General features: G+C 40.5%; 1 protein-coding gene across 1 annotated transcript in view; it reads right to left on the bottom strand.

Moving 5' to 3' along the window:
• LOC136855340 (protein peste-like) overlaps positions 1-10,592 on the bottom strand; it is an 86,730-nt gene extending 76,138 nt beyond the window's left edge. Inside the window, exon 1 of the mRNA XM_067132256.1 lies at positions 10,446-10,592. The gene's annotated coding sequence lies outside the window, so the exon portion shown is untranslated. The remainder of the gene's footprint in view (positions 1-10,445) is intronic.
• Positions 10,593-22,052: the final 11,460 nt, after the last annotated feature.

The following is a 22,052-nucleotide window of genomic DNA, read 5'->3' as shown; positions in this document are numbered from 1 at the left end:
GCTGTACAGAGAGCTCTCTATTCTTCCTCAGAGATACTGAGCTCTTCTGGGTGCTCAGATTATAAGCTAGCACCAGGAGAGCTGGGTGCCAGACGAGTTATGAGCTTGGGTGCTGTCTGGCGCTCCTGGAAGTCAAGGATGTCCTTAAAATTCTTAAGGGAGAAAGAAACAAATCCAGGACTTGAATGGGTCCTCGTTCTTGGCTAAAATCCAAGGGAAAAGGAGCAACCCAGGACTCCTTCTTCCTTGCTTGGAAGTGCCAGGGACTTGAAAGGTCACCGAGATAGGGATGACAAGAGAACTGGGTCTCTATACAGTACCCCTAAATGGTGGAATACAAGATTCTAGGTTTCCTCAGCAAGAAACAGTAATTCGCAAAGGGGTCATGGACATCTAGGCAGAAGAGATATAGTGCTTGAGACACCATTTTCTGGAGCCTGTCAGGGCAAGAGCAGACCACTTTGATAGATCTCTGGAAGCAAGGTTGTCTGAGAAGACACTGTTGGGGGAGGATCTTGTAGAGTCTACCAAAAACTGAGCCATTGGGGGTTCTGGCACTACTGGGTGCTCGGGGGTTACTGGAAGTTCGGACCTCGATAAGCACTCGAGAGCTGTCATGCCAGCTGGCGCCACTGGGCATTTGCGCTTAAGAGAGTCGGGAGATAGTGCAGCAGGAGCAGGTTCTGTTGAAGCAACTGGCGCCACTAAACGCTTGTGTCTAGGAACTTCTGGAGAAGGAGAAAAACACTTGGAAACTGTTGCGCTATCAGGCGGTGATGGGCGCTTGTGTCGTTGAATGTCGGGTTGCTCGGGGATGAGACTCCTTCGCCTTCTTGCACGGAACTTGAGACAAGCAATGCACCTCCACTACAGACCTTTTCAGTGGTCTGAACACATCACTGAAGCACCACTGGCACTTTTGTTCGGGGCTGGAAGCCTCTGAACTAGAAGAAAGGCAGTGAGCCTGTGACAAAGCACCTTTCCAATGACTGTCACGCACTGTCAACACCTGGGATTTTGCAACAGGTGTGATTGAGGGGCCGACTACCCATGGGCAGACCCCACCAACCTCCTTTGGGCCTGCGGTATGGCTTCTCCCAGGTTTAGGGGAGTGTGCCAGGGACCTTCGCCTCGGAGAATTGGCGGGACGGGCAGCCAGCTCCTCCACTAACACTTTACTCTTAACACTTGATTTCTGTGCCAACAAGGAACGCACTAATGCCCCTAACTGGGTCACTGTAGTCACTTACAACTCAAATATAAGATCAAATTTAGACTCCAGACTGGCAATGGCATTGGGGCTGGAAGCAAGAGAGCTGCGTAAAGGGTCAGGTGGTACTGAAGAGGAGGGGATGGGAGAATTAGTCTTCAAAGAAATAATAAGAACTTCCAAAGAAGACCGAGCAGATTCCTGACTAGCTAAATTCTTGTCATGTTTAATTGTCGCTTTTCTCTTTCTATCCCTCTCAAGTTTTGAAAGATGTGAAGACAAAACTTTCCATTGTTTAGGATCCCACCCCTCACATTCTATGCATGTATTCTCTATTTAACAAATCTGACCCCTGCAAGATGTGCACAACATGTGAGAATCATACTTAGCAGAGGTGAACCTCGTATTACAGCCTTTGCTGCAATATCGAGTAGAAGAAGTTCTAGTATCTGACATAGTCACAAGAAGTTGATAACTAAGTGCAAAGTCACAATCCAGTAGTCAAAAATTGTGAAAACTAAGGTTTTAATGTCAAAATTCTATCTAAATATTGCTGAAAGACTAACGAAATCAAAGAATACTTCACAAATCTGAGGAACAACCAAAAACAGCAAAGTATGAGTACAGTAATCCAAATTCAGCTGCCTGCTCACAACCTATGTTGGAAGCCGGCAGAAACAAATTGAAGCTATTTGCTCATTTGTTCCTCTTCTTCCTTGAAAGAGGGCGGGGGTAGACACCTACACCAAAAACAAAAGAATAGCTACCGCGAGTATCAAATCTTAGCTGCCGATACTAGAAACGTTAGCTATCTAATCACTTGGTAAGTCACTTATATAAAATTAAGTTTCATATATACTTGCCAAGTAATTACATTGCTAATGTATCTACCCTCGAAACTTTTGAATTTAGCAGTAGCATTTCTTTTGTTTTTATGTAGTTGGCAGCCCCACCCACTACCAGGGAACACAGGGACAACCTAGCAGCCATGATTCAATTTGTGTCCTCATGTCCATAAGAGGGGGAGAAGGGCGGGCTCTGATTCTGTAATTGCTTGTTAAGTGTACAGTATATGAATCTTAATTTTATTATGAAACTCATTTTCATATAAGTAACTTACCAAGTAATTACACAGCTAAATCCCACATTAAATGGAGGTGGGCCGCCTCTACTTAAGAGGGAGCTTTGTAGCGAAGGATATGCCTGATGGCTAACAAAGCATACAATAAGGTCTCTTGCCCTGGGGGTAGTACCAACATTAAAAACCAAACAACTCTGTCACTGTCACCTACTCTAGTGGATACTCCAGGTACAGGCAGTCCCCAGTTATTGGCATCTTGCATATCTAAGGTTACCATCCAGTTGACCTGGTGCATGGATGCAAGGACTGATTGGCTTCTCTCCACCTTGAACTTTGTCTTCAAGACAAAGTGATTGAGGGCACTTACATCAAGGACTGGTCTCCAACACCCGATGCCTTTGGTACCACAAAGAGACAATTGTAAAACCCCTCCGAGCTGGTGTTCTGAACCTCCTCTATGGCCCTTTTCTGTAGGAGGGAGACTTTCTCCAATAGGGCTGAATGTCTCTTGTAGCCTACTGAGTATGCTGTCAATGTGACGGGAGAGTTGACTAAGGGGGGGGGGCGGCATCTCCAAGAACAGAATGATGTAGTCCTCCTTTAAAACATTGATAATCCAGGGCTCCACACCTCTTATCAGCCACTTCTCCCAAAACTCTAGAAGGTTGGCTCTTGCCGGTGCATGAAGGACTTCTGTCTCATTCTTCTGTACTGGCTTGGAAGAGCTCTTCTTGATGGTCCTGTATGTAGAATGGACATTTGCGCAGGACCTAAATGTCATCCGAGACCTCCCTCCACAAAAGGGCTGTTGCTGGAGGGGGGAGGTGGTCCTAGCTTGAAAATGAGACAAGTCCTTGGGTCAGCAAGTCTTGCTTCGTCTTCTTCTGCAAGTCCGATGCTATTTCTTTCACCGTGTCCTGAGGGAACAGATGATTCTTATCTAGGGGCAAAATCATCAATGCTGACTTTTGAGTCTGGGTAACTCCCTTAGAAGTAAAAGAACACCAGAGCTCTCGTTTCTTCAGCACCCCAAAAGTAACGAGATCAGAAAGCTCTAGAGAACCATCTCTAACAGCTTTGTTTGCACAGGACAGAACTGCAAGCCAGTCCGAGGCCATATCTGAAGCAAGACCTTGATGGTCCTCAATTTTCTTGGTCAGAGCACCCACAACCCAATCAAGAAAACTGAGGACTTCAAAAAGTTTGAACTTGTCCTTCACTAGATGATCCAGTTCTGTAGATGGAAGCATGATCTTGACTGATGAGAAAGCAGATCAACGAGACGATTCAATCAGGCCAGAGAAATCCCCTTGGGAGGAGGCAGCGACTCCCAAAGAAGGAGCTTCCCCAGTCACGTAGGGCAAGTATCTCTTGCGAACTAGACGAGAAGGAGGAAAAGCGAAAGACGCTTTACCCTGCTCTCTTTTGGAGGAAAGCCAGTCTCCCACCTCCTTAAATGACTTATAAGAGGAGGATGAAAGGACCATCTTGGGGAGGCATGTCCTGTCATCCAGCTGGTTCCTCATTAAGAACGTCGAGGCAGGCAAGGACGGGGCAGCTGGGGCAAAAAAGGAATGAAAATTTGCCATCAAATACTGTAGTAGGGCAGCATACGCCGAAGAAGCAGCAGGTTCTTGGTCAATCTCTTCTTCCGAGGAAATTGAAGACAGGTGGTCATCCTGAGCTAGCTTAGGAGTGGAAGGAGCTTTCTTCAGTCCATAATCTGGGCTAACTGTCACTTAATAGGAGCCAGAGCAGGTTCATCAGGGTCCAAAGGTGAAGAGACAGTGCTTGGAGGCCTAACGGGAGGAGGCGTAGGAGACCGTGACCTCGAAGCGGACAAAAAAGGCAATGGGTGCCCGGGAGTAGGCAATGGGTGCTGGGCCCTGAGGAGTGGGTGTCAGGCGCTCAGGAGCAGGCGCCAGGCACTTAGAAGAAGGCACTGGGTGCTTGGGAGCCAGATGTGGACACTCAGGAACATTGTGGTAGGCTAAGTTTGTGTTTGTATGATGAAAGATGATTTGTGTGAACTGACTGTTTCGTTTTTGTTGCTGTGATGTTTTTTAGGATGTTTATTCTGGGTTTTTGTTATGAATGTCTGATGCATGTTTTCATTTTTTTTTTTTATTTGCAGTTTGCTTGAGTGTGATAGGGTAGAGTACATGGCTTCCCTCCACCTGAACCGGAGGAGGCTTTACCTGGAAGAGGAAATTGACATTGGCAACTACCAAACCAGTCGACCAGTTGGTGAGACCAAACCATTTTCAAGTGCCTTAGTGTGAAGTTTTCATGTCAGTTGCTTATGACAATGACTCTCCTAAATTGAATCAGGGCTAGAGAAAGTGCTTAAATACCTGTAGGCTGATTTTATTGTGAATGAGATCTCAGATTCTCGTCTGGAAGGAGAGAAGGGCTTTTGTATAGAAAAAGACTGCATGAAGAAATTCCAAAGTAATTTCTGCCCTCAGCTTCGATGCCATTGCTGAAATAAACTCTCTAGTGATCCCCAAAATTGTGTGTTGACTTTTTGGTTATCTTAGATTACTCTGAGATGAAGTGCTGAGAAAGATAAGGAACGTGAATGGGATATACGCCAGAGTTGGATTATTTGTTGATAATATTTTGTTATTGATAGTATTAAGTTAGGCTAAGTTAAGTATGGGAGGATTGTTTTGGTAAACTTTAGTGTTAAGTTGGAAATAAGTTAGGTTAAGTATTGAAAGATGATAATTGCTAAACTGTGGCAAGTGTAAATAAAATTAGGATAAGGTTCTGTTTGAAGGTCTTCGGCCCACTGTAATATTAAGGTTAATTAGGATAGGTGAAAAAGAGTTTTCTTTAACCTCTGAATCTGTTCCCATTATCCTACACCAACTGTGTCAAATAAAAAAGGCCCCACAACATAATTCGGGGGCTCAGGTGAGAAGCTCTCCGGACTGTCCCAGGGAGACAAAGGTTGGCGCTGATAGACGAGTAACTGCAAGATGGTCCGAGACTGCTTGGATTCTGCTTGTACTGCTTGACAGGCAGAGGGCCTGGATGCTGACCAAGGTTTTCAGAAGGGCACTTAGGGGCCAGGAAGAGTCCAGGTAACATTTATGGCATTTCCTGTCCACTCATAGTCGTCCGAAGAGCTGGTGGACAACGGATTAATATCCTTGGACAATCCTTTCCAGTGGCTGACTACAGACTCCTGGGAGTGGGGCAACAGGTATGGCTGAGGGGGTTAACTACTGGTGGGCAAACCCCAATGGCCTCCCTTGGACTTTCGGTATGTCTTCTCCCAGGTTTGGGGGAGGAGGACAGGGACCTTGGTCTAGGAGAACTGACAGGAAGGATAGCCACCTCCTCCACTTGCACTACACCATCACTTTGCACTTTCTCTGAAAACACTTTTTCCATAATCACTCTAAGAGACACACCCAATTCAGCAACAGTACTTTCTATTAGATTAAGTTACTTATCAAATCTAGACTCTGGACTGGCAATGGCATTAGGATCGGAAGCATGGGAGCCAGGAAAGGAGTAGAAGGCTGAACAGTAGGAGGGCAAGGAGTAGGAGAAACAGCAGGAATAGGAGCAGAAGGGAGAGTAACAGAGCTAACCTTTAAATTAGGCTTTGGTGTAGTTTCTAAACCCAGGGCATTTTTCAGCTCTAGAAGCCGCTTTCCTCTTTCTATCTCTCTCTAACTTATCTAAATGGGACTTAAGGGCTTTCCACTGTTTATTTTCCCACGTACAACACTCCTTACAGGGATTATCAACACTACAATCTTGCTCTCTACATTTTGCACAGATCATATGAGGATCATAATAAACTTTAGTTAGCCTATTCTTGCACCCTAACTCGCTACAATAGCAAATACTCAAATTACTAGCATCACACATAATTCTAAGTATACCTGCCAAAAATAAACTACCTATCGCCTGAGCACAACCAGAACAAAACAATTGTACTTCACCAAATACGAATGAACTACTGGAAATCCCAAAAAGCTGCGGCAAATGGTGCATGTTTACACCACGGCCAGCAGAAACAATTTGAATCATGGGTACCAGGTTGTTCATGTTCCCCGGTAGTGGGCGGGGCTGCCACCTACATAAACACTAAAGAAGTGCTACTGCAAAATTCAAAAAGTTGCCACAAGGGTAGATACATTAGCTATGTAATTACTTGGTAAGTTACTGATATGAGAATACAGTACTTTAAAGTGATCACAATATGGTAACGTAAATCGTCAATCCCAAACCACACCTTTCACCAGTAATGACTTGAGTAAAATGAGGATTCCCATTTGTATTTTAGCGGACAAACATTACTTTACTTTTTATATTATTGTTAGATGAACAGTTAAATGAACAGGCAATTTTCAATGGGTCTTGGTTCAGCATATGTACACCAAGGAAAGTGGAGCACTTGGCTACAAAATAGCAAATTTTTAGAGTAATTTGTATTTTTCCTAACATACAAACCTGAAGGTTTTTACATAGGATTTAGCTTGCGGACACAAGCCGGAACAGCCATTTAACTTTCAGACAAGTTTGTAAACTACCAAATTAAGGGGGGGAAGCCCTGCCTACTCGTCAGTCTGCGATCCACTTTCCCTTTCGGCCCAGGTATCAGAATGAGGGGTGGCTGAGGTGGGCCGTAAATGTAAAGACCTTCAGGTTTGTATGTTGGGAAAAATACAAATGACTGTACTTTAAAAATTTTTTATTTGTTCCAACACAAGTACAAACCTTCAGTCTTTACATAGGAGACTTACCCACTGGAGGGTGGAGTCGAGTAAATCTCTGAACCGACTGGTTGGTTCTACCCACCCAGGAATACCTTTCTTGTCTGGAAGAGCTGAGGGAGGAATCCTGCACCTCTAGCTTGTAGGACATAGGGGATGTGGCAACTGCTAGACTTCTTGGCTTAAAGAAATGAAAAAAGGGTTGGAAGAACCCAATAGCATCAGAAACAATAAACCTGTTAAAAGGACCAACAGGTTTGTCTGATTGTCTATCCGTCTCTCCCTTTGTCTACAGAGAGGAGGGACATGCATCCAAACTATCTACACAAGATGAATGACAGGATGCCCTCGTCTTGTAGTCACCTGCAAACTCTTCTGTCCAGCACATGACGGCTCACTACCTGTCTCTCTGTCTAAAGGGTAACAGGTAAAAGAAGGGAGGAGACCAGTCACTCACACCCCTTCTTTCCCACTAATCGAACACCATAGACGAGATGAACATGATCCCTAAAGGAGCCGGAGGAACCACACAACTTGTTGGGCAGCCAACACAAGAACCAAGCGTGTCCAAAGACTTATGGGCAAGATAATAGAAGGTAAATGTGGTCTGGTGCGACCACATACATGCACGTATTACCTGGTTGACAGGTTCTTACAAATGTGAGGGATGGGGCGATGCCCTTAACTTCGTGATCTCTCCCCGCACCTAACCCGTTTACCTCGGCACATGAAGAGCAAGCCCATTGCTGTCTCACGAAGCTCGAAAGAGGCTATGCTCTAAGACACCTCTTCTGCAGCGAAGTCAGTAAAACGAAGAGGAGTTGGCACTCAGGCTGAGATGCCGAGTTCTCTTAAGGTAGTGCCGCAATACTCTAACTGGACAAGTAGCATCTCATTCCAATCATACCTACAAATTCCTTCCAGAGGGAACTAAAACAGAATGGAATTAGGCATCAGGGACCCATGGATTCTGAGTCACAGTTATGAATTCTGGGACCAATTCAAGCGTAAAAGATCCCCTTCCTATCGAGCACTTAGCATCAAAGGCCATGAAACTTACCTACTCTCTTTGCTGAGGCTAGGATGAGCAAAGAAAAAACAGCTTTAGAATCAAAACTCTGCCTGGCAATCCTCTCAACAGCTTGTATGGTGTATGGGCTAGGTTCCTTAAGATGAGAATTGCAAACCACTCGAGGGCCTGAGTTTCCTGGGTGGGCAAGACTGTTCCTTCCACCAAAGGACTTAGCCAAGGGCAGCTCTATTGCCCTTAACAGTGAAGACAAAGAAAAGCTTCTCGAGGAGAAGGCCAAGAAAGTCTGCTACCTGCTCAATAGAGGCTCTGATTGGAAAGATATCCTGTCAACTACACCAACTACAGAAGCCTGTTCATTTAACCTGGTACACAGCCGATGAATATTCCACGAGTATCCAGACATCTTGTTATGCCCCAAGAAACAACCCTCTCATTCACAGATGCTGGATACAGGCGACCCCCACCTACTCGCGGTTCTGGATTCGCGGCTTCACCTATTCGTGGGTTTTTCTATGGAACATATATTCACATTATTCAGGAAAGATTCCCCTATTTGCAGAATTTTTCATACAGAAATATTCACTAATTACTGTATTTTTATATTATATTTGTGACTAAATACATTTTCATGATAAAACTATTAAAATACGCAGGTTTAAGCATTTTTAGAGGGGTTTTTGGTGTTTGAACTATCAAAATAGGCAGTGATAAATGTTTTTAGATGGGTGTCAAGCATTCACGGATTTTAATTATTCCCACAAAACCCTGGGGTTGACTGTAGTCCCCAAGTGTGACGTGCCATCACCTCCACTGCCTGGTAATACCTCTCACAAGCGGCTGGTACAGAAGGCTGTGCCATGGGGGAATCTCTCTCATAAAACAGAGCCACTAGGTCTGGGAATTACTCAGTATGTGGCCACTAGGTGCCACCAGAGTTAAACCCAAATTTAAGGTGATCAGAGCCCGTTGATCACCAAACTTATCATACAAAAATGGAGAGGAAGGAATAAGCCTCTAAAATGTCCCCTGGATGCTGGAAAAACACCCTCCACCACAACCCACTCTCCAGCACAAATGATCCATACTCTGGTAACTTCTGTTGTACCAATAACGGAGAGATCATGGCTGGGCCTCCTCACAACTCAGTCTTCAAGCAATGTCTTGGTGTAGGGGCTCCATCCCTTTCACCTGGCTCTGGCAACTCAGCTTGTTTGCCACTCCATTTCGAGACCCCAGAATGTACCTGGCTGCCAGAAAATAAATTAGGATCAACCTCAAATAAGAGAAACCGAATAGATAGTCTGTCCTTTGCTGGACAGCACCTAACCCAGCGGTTTCCTCTTCAAAGTGCTAGAGTGATTGAGGAGTTTTGTTTATGATTATATCACAAACAGCAATCACACAAAAATAAGTCAACAAAAAACTACGGAAAGAAAACAGCAGTTGGGCAGAGAAGCATAGAGACATCTTCACATGATGGCGGCTGAAAGCAGAGTGCAGACCGACAAGTGGGCAGGGCTTCCTCCCTACTGTCAGTAGTTAACGACCTTGTCTGAAGGTTTGTATCTGTGCAGGAAAAAATTAATTTTAGCTGTTTCAATTATATTTAACTCAGTTTCAGGTATATTCATCTGAATATACTGTCTATTTATCTGAATAGAGCCGGACATCCCTAGCCAATTTGGTTATTTCCGTCACGGGTAGGGGCATGTTTAGAACAGAAACAGGTTCCACAGAAGAAAAGAAACCTAACCTTTCCTAGAATGCCACGTCCTGACCTGACCAGACCTTACTTTCCTAACCTCGCCTAGGGTGCCATGGCCTGACCTGGCCTGGGGATTTCACCCTTCCTAGACCACCCCCAAAGTAGTATTAGAGCCTGATCCAGTCGTTCTGCAAACTACCCCCTGGATGCAATTTGGTTATTATCCTTTGACGTAAATTTCGGTTGACTATAGACGCCCTTTTTCTAGCCTATATTAACTGGTGTTAAGACATACTTTTCAGCAAAGTTAAAAATAATTATTTTAGTCATTCGGTATCAATCTTCAATACTTATTTTTACACTTAAATGCCTCCGAGACATTAAAAATGGGTATTACTTATAAGTTGCCAATACACGATATGAAATCGTAACCTCCATTTTTGAAAAGAGCTCTAAAATCAAATTACGACTTATAAGGTAGGACGATACCAGCCCCCAGCCCCCATTACGGCAAAATTGTAACCAGTAAACACCCCTGGGTTAAGGGGTATTATTTTATATTGGCAAATTATAAAATTTTACGCACAAATGTACCCACTGAATGAACGCCAGTGGGAACACCTTGCTTCTCTTCGAGGCCTGATTTTACCTAAATAAAACATTTATATATAAATATTCACGTGTCTATTTGATCAATGCACGTTCGTCTCAACGTAAATGCTCATATAAATAACGATCACTGTAAAAAAAGGCATAAAACCGACATAATAAGGTTGGTTACCTCGAGCGCAATCCCTTCGAAATCTTCATTTTACTCAAACGTAAACAAACGGTGACGTATGATGACGTCATGGATTGCAAACATTGTGACGTCATAAGATAGTCTCTGTACTGATTGAGTCACTTTTACGCTCAGATAATTGAATTTTACGGTCAGTGGAGACTACGTAGAATCAACATGTCTGCATTTAGTTATTGTTTCTCTTTCAACAGCCCTGTTGATTTGTTTAAAGGAGAAAAAACAAAGGAAGCGTCGTCGGACGAGGAACTGTTACAAGAGACGAAATTAATCTTCTTCTTCTTCTTTTAACGTGCTTTTTTCCCAGGAAATCTGTTACCAGATTTAAGATACAGTTTTCCATTGTTTATATTCATTAATAAATATAGTTACTACAACAAAAGTATGTTATATAATTGCTATATACTCTTGAATAAAGCCTGTAAGTACTCACCGAGGTTTATTCATCTATGAAGTCAGATTCCTCATTACGTATCTGTGGTAACGGTATTAATCGACTCACCAGGAGTTTCCAGGTCTCGTAAAAACCTGCGTCAGGCTACTTTGAATTCCTTATCTTCTTCATTTCTTTCCTAAAGTTTGTCCTCAGCGAATTAAGTTTCTTTTTAATATCTTGTAAGGTAGCATTTGGGTATTTTTCCCTATATTTCCCCTGCAGTATCGCATAGTCTTTCCATTTCTTAGTTCTGTTCCTATACTCATCCTCTTTCACCTTCCAGAGCGAATCCATTCTCTTATAAAATCCTTTTCCGCTTCCTTGAAACTTTGGATAGCTCCGGACATGTCGTAGCAGTAGTGAGGTGAAAAGTGGGGTTCATTATCAATACCCTCAAACGAGAGATTTATTATTGTCAACTTAGATTGTCCATTCAACCTTCCCCCAACAGGTTCAATGGGTCTGACAATACCGGATTAACAGTAATATTAGTCAATGACGTCTACCGTGTAGGGGTACCCTTAGTCAAGTAAGTTTCCACTGGAAATTTTCTGTTTACTAAATACAAAACACATTTCCGGTATGTGATGCTTATGCACCCATAAGAGCACTCTAAAAGGAATCTTAAAATACCTAGAAATAAATAATATACTTGAATATTCTTGAGTTTTTCTAAGCTTACCATAGCAAAGACAGAAAGTATTTTTTTTTATGTTTAGAGTAAGTGCTGGATTTTAAGACAGAAGCAAAACTATATGCAAACGAAACAGTTCACAGTTAATTCATAATAATGCTATTTTCCATTACTAGTAATGTTTCATGAAGACTCAACACTGACGATTCGGGTGTGAAAGTACGTCTTCCTTGCAAAGACGGGCTTTCGGTCTCGGATGCGAAAATTATACCCAGAAAACGCAGAGAGGAGGAAAATAATTTAGAAACAAAAAGTATGCATTAAAATTACATTATACGAAAACTATTTTCAAATCCAGCACACTGCTTGGGTGTTGGGTGGGGGTGTAGTATGAAAAGCAAGCGGGTACAAACGATTACTAGGCAATACCCAGAGAAGAAACTTTTGTAAAAGTACCGAAGAAATCAGGATGAAATACTTTTTTTAAAAAAAAGGCAGCCTGATCTATTGCGAGTCAATAGTTGTTTAGGTCAGCTATGTGAAATTTAAATATTTGAAGGTTTTGAAAGGCGCAAACGGGCAAACTCGCTAAAACCACCTTGAAATATATTTAAAAGATATCCACAATATGCTGTATGCTGTGGGTTCGTTCACTAGTTTTCGAATTTTGGACATGCACCTAAACATACACACACACACACACACACACACACACACACACACACACACACACACACACACACACACACATATATATATATATATATATGGTAGTCTCCTGATCATTATAAATTACCAGAAGTGCTATGCTTATCAAGACCAGCCATGAGGTATCCCCTCTTACACAAATCTCGTTTAAAAACAATATTGATTCATGTATACCAGAACCAGGTTGTATGAATACCCTGATTTCTTATAAAAAAAAAACTATGATTTATTCTTCCTTAAACAAACTCTTTTTACAGGCAGATTTTCAAAAGAATTAACTGTGACTTCAAAAGGGCTTTTAAACCCAAGGAGTCAGGCTCCTCGATCAGCAAAACACTGTAGGCCTACAATCAAAGAGGAATACGAAAAGACTAAACTTCATAAAAATAACAATATTTATTAACGAATTACATTACTGGTCTAAATAATGATTGGGGGTTAGAAACCGCATATAATATATAAAAAAAACAAGTTTAGTGTCGCCTACGCTGAGTCAATAGTAGCCAAATACACTAGACACTTTACCTGAATAGAAAGTCTCCAAGGAGAAATAAAAACAATTTATGATGGCGATAAACAACACAAACATACGACAATAGAAGGCAAAGATATAGGAAAAATAATCCTTAACCCAATTCACAACACTCAAAATACCTAAATCTAACTTACAGTAACAATGTGATTCTAGCTAAAGCGTTCATGTATAAATCCAGCACCGTAGATTATACTTCAAGATGAATGTTTAGCAGCTTTTGTCTATAAATTCAAACGTCAATCAGAACTTTTAATATATATGCGATGACCGGAGGTAATTAAGTCTCCCTACGATCATCACAGATTACTGTTGAAGTCGATTCTGCCACTAATGGAATGGTGTATAGGCACGACAGCGTCGATAGTCCCACAAAAACCATTATCTTTAGAGAGGTAAGGTCATTCGGGCGCTTAACGCTTCACAACAGCGAGGAGGTTTGAAAGCTATAGTGAGGTGAAAACTTGATTAAAACCTTGTACTATAAGTGACGACTGTGTCCTCAAGCGGCAGGGTGGGCAGACGCAGAAGACGAATCGTTGAAAGCTGTCCACTAAATGCACCTGCCGCAAAGCAGACCAAAGTGGCAGGCAAAGACAAGGCTCAAAAGTGCACTGCATGAGACCACTCGATCAGACAACTGGGGGGGACCGTCTCTTTGAGAGAACGAAGATCCCATATACACCAAACCTCCGCTGAATCACCTAACAACTCAAAAATATGAAAATAAAAGAGAAAATTATCTCACATCTTTGTTATCAGCAACAAGCGAAACATTGGTGGTGGGGGTTATTATTAAACATTCATCAGCGCAAAAAAAGTAAACTAAACTTAAATTAACAGTTATGTTACTGGGCTAAAAAGACTTATGTTAACTTTTCATTATAAAATATATAGGGTTTAGTGTTTATTAAGGCCCAGTCAATAGTGTTCAAATATTCTAGACTATTTTAGATGAATATTAAACTTCCTCGTGGATAACAAACTTATTTAGCATGTGAGAAAAGTTACCCAAAAACAGTTTAAGACGATTTTACCAGGCAGTTATTTAGCATTTTTTATGCACGTTCCATTCTCGTACTAGCACTGGTTCTTGCTCAGAGATAAATCTTAGAATTTGAAAGCAAAGTCATCACCATAAAGATCCTGGATGAATTTTGTAGGAAATTTTGTACTGAAGTAACATTGCAATATCTTCTATGCTTACTTTTATTTAAGGCTAGTGCTGTTGTGAACACATCTGATGACTTTCTCCCATAATGGAATGGAAAATATGATTAGAGGATCAAATTGCTTTAGGACCTCTGAATCATTCAGTGCTGGTTAAAAGACAGGTAGGTTTCAAAGGTATAGTAGGAAGAAAACCTCACAGTTGACCATGAATCATAATTGTTAGAAGAGGGTGGGCAGCAATGGAAGAGAGGTACCAACATGAATGGAGGTACAGTAAAAGGAATGAAAGGGGGTTGCAGCTAGGGACAGAAGTTTTTTAAACCAGTGGATTAGCATGAGGTGCAAAACACTAAAAATGGGGTAAAGCGCCCTTTGCTGAAAGTGTCCTAGTGTTTGGCTTTACAGCCTAATTTCTCTAAATTAAATTATAGTTTTCTCAGTCTTTAGAAGTATGTCCATTATTATTCTTATTATTATTAAAATTATTATTATTATTATTTTATTATTATTATTATTATTATTATTATTATTATTATTATTATTCAGAACATGTTTATTATTTATCAACATGTTCAATAAACATCTGACGGGTTTCAAGCTCTTCAGAAAATACAGTGTTCAATCTAAAAGAAAACATCAGGTCTGGAAATACAGAAAGGAGGGACCAGTTATTGGACAAGGAAAATATATTAATAAATAAGTAGATAAAATGTGAGTAGATTATTAAAATCCAATGAGAATTGTTTTAGAGTAGTAATGCATTGCATCTTTGCTTGAACTTCTGAAGTTCCAATCGCACACCATCCTCAGGGAGACTGTTCCACAGTCCAACAGTGTGAGGAATAAAGGACCTCTGGAACTTAGAAGTAGTTCAACAGAGAGGCACATTTATTGTATATTAGTGCTGCTGTCCAGCACATCTGGATGCTCTCGGCAAGAAAATATGATTAGGGATCAATTGTGAATGTGAATGATCTCTGTTAAAATACAGCTTTTCAAAAATTGTCAATAAGAGACCAGTCGTCGATGTTCCAAATCATAATTGCTGTGTTAGGAAAGAGAGACCTACCAACATGAACTACTCTATCTGAAGGAGCTAAAGCCACTGTTGAATTTTTTAAACCAGTGGATTAGTAGAATTTGTAAAACACTGAAAATAGTAAAGTTTCCTTCATCATTAGTTGCTATTCTTTAAATAGCAGTTAAAATTTCATATAGTTCTGCAGTCAAAATAGAAGTCATGACAGGTAATGTTCTTCTACAATAAAAATCATTACTACACACTTCAATTCCAGTGTCAGCACTGGATTTGGAGCCGTCAGTAAATATAAAGTTGAGTGTTTATGTTCTTCAACATGTTCCATAAACATCAAGTTTGGTTTCCATTCGTTTGTCAGTAAATGATTTTAGTGTTATCTATAAAATGACAAAATATCATCTCTGGAGACTTCCATGGAGGGGTGGCAGTTATTTTGAATGGAAGCACCTCACTCCTGGCAATATGAAGATTATTCCAAATATGTTTTATCCTATATCCATAGGGTTGTGGAGACCTATGGTGTGACTCACAGCATCTAAAATAATTTTTGCTGCTATCAGTCCTCCATTGCACAGTGCTGGTACAGATTACAAAGGTTCCCAAACTCTATAACATTTCAGACTGATAGCAGCAAAAGTATTTAGGTCCTATGACAGCCAGCATCCACTTGAATTGTTCTTAGTTGGTTTTAAAAGAACCTAGTGATCAATAATCCAACGTGGTGTATAGCCTGAAATCTTTCAACGACTTGGTGTGGCTGATAAATTTTCACACCCATAGTTCAATTTCGAAAAGACGAGGGCATATATTATAAAAGTAATTTGATGTCAGCACTCGTGACGTTAGTGCCAGTAAAATCAATATATTTGATTCATCCAACACTTAAAATTTAGGTATTTTCAAATGAGGAAGTTATGTCATCCTACGGTCAAAAGTTAATCCCAAGAACCAGTGTTGCATTGGAAGTTCACAAAGTACATGGGATACACTGGCCTTTGATGTACGAGTATATATCTGGGTCTGGTGTACTCCACGAATGTGACAAAAGTGCAGTGAAAAAGTTGTACTATATAGAAATTTAAAACCATTCAGTTCTGCCCACCGAATAATTTTGTCCACTGCCACTTGGAGTTTCCTTTAAACCAATTCGTTTTCCAGTAAATGGTATGGACAGGTTATCTATAAAAGGTGTGGATAAAATGTCTTGGGGGTTAACAGGTTAAAGGAGCAGGTTCTTCTTCTTCCTCGTGGTCTTCTGTTCTCTGCAAAAATTCTTACTAGCAGAATAGGCAAAACAGTAAAATTTGAACTTGTGACCCTGTCAGTCCATATCTCTGGATGTTCGTAACTTGAATGTTCGTAAGTAGGGCGGTGACTGTACCGTGCCTCCAAGCTGTGTCATGTGCCTTTCCGAGGTAAAAAAACACAATCACATGATGCTGCTTGGATCCAAATGCTTCACATATGGAGGACTCAGACGGATCAGAAAATCGGTGGTTAAATCAATTCTACAGAAACCACATTGGATAGGTGATAAAATACATATTTTCTCTAAGTACCATACTAGCCTTGTGTTCGCCATCTTCATGATGATTTTACATAAACAGGCTGTTAGAGTAATTAGTTGGTAATTTGCTACTAAAAATTTATATTTTCGTGGTTTTAAAAAAGTTAAAAATGGATAATTCCCAAATTGTAGGGTAACTGATGTCATACCATATTCTGTCAATAATACTTAATATAAATAACTTTGTGTTGACAGATGCATGCTTTATCATTGTATATGGAATCTCAGCAGGGCCTGGGGTTGAGACATTACAAGTTGCCAGAGCTGAAACAAGCTCTTCACCAGCAAAGGGAAGATTGTAAGATTCCTCTCTTTCTGCTCTAAAATCGAGTAATCTCTGTTCTTCTGCACATATATACTGGTGTCCTGGAGCTACTTCAGATTTACATGATATACTGAAAAATGTTCAGCAAGGGCCTTTACTCACTTCAGATGCACCTGTCATGTACTGACCATTCACTTTTAAAGTTGGACGTGGATTTGGTGTATATTTTCCCGCTATTTTCCTTACTTTCCCCAAACAGTAGATATTGGGGTTCTACTGTTTACTGACGAAACAAAGGATGACCATGAATTACGTCTCGCTGATTGCATCGCATGACAGAATTGTACTCTGCATTTCTTACAGATGATTGTATTCTCTTCTGTGTGGTGTCCACGGCGTCGACGCAGTGCCATCCTTGTAGCTCGATGCAAGGCGGTTAGTTCTGATGGCCACCACGGGACTGGTCGCTGTTGAAACAGTTCTGTAGTTTTGGGGTAGAGTTGATTTCTGTCATTTGAAGTGTTCCATTGAGACAGTTAATAGCATCATCTGCACTTTGAAATTCATCTGCTTTGCTTTCTATACCACTTAACTTCTGGAATTTCTCCCAGTCTGCTTTTCCCAGCAACCATCGTGATCTCTGAATATTTGAGCTTTCATGTTATGATGATAATTGGTGCATGACCACTTTCATGCCAATAATCTAGTGTTCTCCACTCAAACTCGATAAGGCAATTAGAACTTACAACTGAGAGGTCAACACATGATAGGGTGCCTGTTTGGACAAGAAAGTGTGGGGGCTCTCCTGTGTTAAGGAATCCCACAGCCTCACTTTTCTATAAAGATATAAGATTATCCCTTGTGCTAGCTATGAAATCACAGAAAATGTCTACCAGTCATATCTCCAAGTAGGGGGAATGGTCGAAGGAGCTGATGAATTATCTCGATCATATCATTATATGAAGCATTATAGTTTGGAGGCAAATGGAGTATCTCCTGCCTATATCAATTGGTACAGCCACTGCCTGCAGAGGAACACTTAGAGTAAGAGGTATTTGGGGGATATCTCGGCAGATATATACCGTACGAGACTTCCGCCATGAGAACACAACTGTTGGTTGTAAGGATTCCTATAGCATAAACATTCCCTGGGGTAAGGAATATTATTATCAAGCTCACTTTGCTGTAGACATATAATTACAGAGGAGTACTTCACGAATAAGTCATTTTAGCTCTTCATATTCAGTCCTCAGACCTTTACGATTCCACTGAAGTCTGTTAGAGATAATAAGATTTATTTTCTGGGAGATTATCTCTGTGAGGTCTTCCCATTAATATTTTTAAATCTGTTAGAACTGCTAGAAAATGCACTGGATAATGGAAGTCTAGAGATCTTCTGAGTGTCACCATTATTTGTGGTTGCATTCTTCTTGCCTTTAGCATTATTTGTGGCTGCATGCTGAAGCATGGGGATGGATCTCAACATCACCATTTTCGACCGAGTTTAAATAATTTCGCATTTTGTTGATCTTCTAATATCAGGAAGTTATGCTGAGGACGTGATTGATGAGTTTAAAAATTTTGGATCTTCTTATCAGTTGACTTGGATAAATCTTTTATTTCTTGACTTGGGAAATAAGGATGAGGGTCTCCCTGTTTTACAATCATTAGACTGTGAGCTACCAAGGTTAGACACTTGCGCATCGAGAGCTTCATCAGTCTTTAGCTGGGGAAGGGGGGGATTGGGGAGTGCAGAGCACCCGTAAGGCTTTACAAAGTGATTCACTGACCTCATTATGCCTATGACTTTTCTTCAAGGACAACACATCTACCCTGACAGTGCTAGATGATGAAGTAGCTGTATCTGGTTGTAAATTTTCTTTTGTTGTCACTGCCTTTCAATAAATTTTGATCTTAATCTTTATGCATACCCTATACTTATCAGTTAGGTGGTAGACTTGTTCAAGGCTGGTTCTTCAGTGTTATACTGTTCGTAATTCTTGTCATTAAATTTATGATTCATATTACGGTTGATGCACCTGGCTTCAGGTGTGCAATCTCCGTGTTCAGACATAGAGCAAGTGCCACATATTTTTTTTAATTTGAACAAATTCTCGACGGGTGTCCATACTCACAACAACTGTAACATTGTAGTGATCTCTGTCTGAATGGCTTAACTGCTATTCTTTCACTTTCAGTATTCCCATGGAAGGGTACATCAGGGCCCTTCAAAAGTAAGGATAATCATGAATGTCCTAGAAATCTTATGCAGCTTCAACACTTCTACAGGGCACATACTTAGTATATCCCCTTTTCTGTAAATTCATTCATATCTCTGCTGAAGATTACGCCCCTGCTATAGCTCAAATTCAAATGAGCGTTGACATCAACCACCATGCCACTGTTTTTGTTTTTAAGTTGCAAAGCATATGTGACTGTGCAGGAGACTGAGCATGAATGAGGACACTACTTCTGAAGGATTCTGTTCATTTTAAAGTAATTGCCTTTATCCTCTCTGGCTATTGCAATAAGCTACACTGGAGGTTGAGGTTTTTCTCACTGAGAGTTTATCCATTTCCAAATGGTTTGTTTTCTTGGTCCGGTCTGTGGGTATGTAAACATCCAAGCATTTGGGGCAATTTCACAGAGAGTGCCATTAATGTTTACATTGTGAATTTTGATGTTACCCGTGTCGCAACTTCCTCATGGTTGCTAAATAATGCCCAATCACTCAATTTTCGTTATAGACATCAAGATTCATTTTTATTTCGACAATTGTCTCATAATGTTTAAAAGTCTCATACATCATCTCATAATCCATTTCTAAGTGAATTTTCATAACATGAAGAATCTCCAGTTTTTCAGTGTTAGCCATATTCTGTGATTTATTATTATTATTATTATTATTATTATTATTATTATTATTATTATTATTATTATTATTATTATTATTATTATTATTATTACCCCCTCACTTTCATGCGAATTTACTCCATCATCTATCCTGTCATTCAAATTGACCTGTCTGTTATTCGTCTGAGGGGAAATGCGAGGGGTACTCGATTCTTTATTATTACTATTCGTAAAGATCAAAGTTAGGAAGAAAACAATGATAAATAACCCTGAAAATCTTGAAAAGATATCATCAGCTTTTCATGGAGTTTATTCTTCTGCCAATGGCGCCAGTAAGTGCTGACTCCTAAATGTCCACTCCCTATCCTACCCCACAGGGAATGACACAACACAATTACGGCGGCCCAAGTGTAAGCCAAACCCGCTTGTTGGGACTGAGAGTATTACAAGAATACAATCATCCCCACCCTAAGCATATTATGGGCAAAACGGACAGAATGCCGAGAGTCCTACCCCCAAGAACCAGAGCCCCCTGGAATCCATGGCCAAGCCCTGCAGAATACTTCCAACCTTGAACTATCAATGTGACTTTCTACAGGTCCAGACACTTCCTACTATTAGCTTCAGATATAAACTATATTCCCAGCTATGATGCCTTTTCTGTTTACCAGGTCCAACAGATTTGACCAAAAGTGGAAAATTCCACAACACTTGAGCCAGATTAATAATTAATAATTTATAGGATTCTTGGACTCCAACCCGGGAACAAATTCCAGAGGTTCAAGACCTCCCTCACCACGTCAAGGTGGTTCCAAGTCGAGGAGCTTCACATAATAATAATAATAATAATAATAATAATAATAATAATAATAATAATAATAATAATAATAATAATAATAATGTAAACGCGAACGTATTCGCGTTTTAACTGAAACCGTGACGCTGAAACCGATTTCCCATTATCACAGTTAGAGAGGCTAACGCGGGTTGAATGCTGGCAAATCTGAACATGGAGTTTATTACCTATAAAATATCAAAGCCGCCCCAAAAAACTCTTGAATAATCGAGCCCAAAATGCTTTTGCATGAACGTAAAGCTGACGTAAAATCGTGAACTGATTTTTTCTTTTTTATACAGTGATTTGGGTTTCCAAACTCCGGTCATGAGCGAGGCATAAAACACACCTTTACGAGAGGCCCAAAGATCCCCCGCGAAACAGATCACGCCCCCCCCCCCGGGGAACGTCATTATTGCCTGGGAGTTGTAAACTCAACAGTGAACTTGGGATAGCGGATTGATCTTGCTTGCTACCGGGTACTTTATCAAAAAAAAAAAAAGGATTACTTGTAATCACTCATTTTCAAAAGCAAGTTCCGAAACATTTCAACGTTGCACCAGGAATGACCTGAGCAAAACTAGCGTCGAAATTAGTAACAGAAAACGTAAATAGAATGAAAATCAACGCATTAAGCGCAATAGTAATCTTCAACGTTTAATTTCTTACTCATCCTTCACATTAAAGTACCTCATCAGTTGCGCAGAGAGCGATTCACCTGTTTACAATCTCAGATTTACGCAAGCAATCAGAGCCGAGATTCTGGCATTTGCTTGGGATTCCAAACTGAGTCAAACGTCTCCCACCAACTGAGCATGCGTGTTGGCCTTGGCGCCCCGAGAAAATATTCAAAAAATACTTCTTCTTCACATTTTTGTTTTTGTATTTGAGCAAAGAAAGCCACGAGAGCTTAATACGATGTCCACATGGACATAACCTTCCCGTCCACGCTTCTTCTAAAAAGGGCGCCAAGTTTGTTTAGTTTGAGGGCTGTTGGGGAGCCGATGAAAGTGTTAAAAATGTACGTTAGGAATGAGGAAGTTAAATGATTTCTTTTTGTTGAAGCAAGCACGCTGTTATCTGTGAAATGTTAGTTATATATCTGTTTCTTTATTTACTTACTTATTTGTTTATTTGTTTATAGATAAAAACGTTCATTTTGAAATGAGTATAATCCGGAAAAAAAGAAATTTTGTTTTTTTTTGATTTTATTTTTTTAATGAATATATATATATATATATACATATATATATATATATATATATTTCTTACATACACACACACACACACACACACACACACAATGCCAGCAATTCTGAAACATTGCAAGGAAAAATTGCTTCCACACCTCAATGTCAAGAGAACATTTGGTAGTCGAAAGCGTAAAACGTACAAAGTGAAAAAGGTACAAAGTGAAAAAGTATAATATATATATATATATATATA

The sequence above is a fragment of the Macrobrachium rosenbergii genome, chromosome 31 (assembly GCF_040412425.1).
Source record: "Macrobrachium rosenbergii isolate ZJJX-2024 chromosome 31, ASM4041242v1, whole genome shotgun sequence".
NCBI lineage: Eukaryota > Metazoa > Arthropoda > Malacostraca > Decapoda > Palaemonidae > Macrobrachium > Macrobrachium rosenbergii.
The sequence above is the reverse complement of the archived record's forward strand: the minus strand, read 5'-3'. Positions and strand labels throughout refer to the sequence as shown.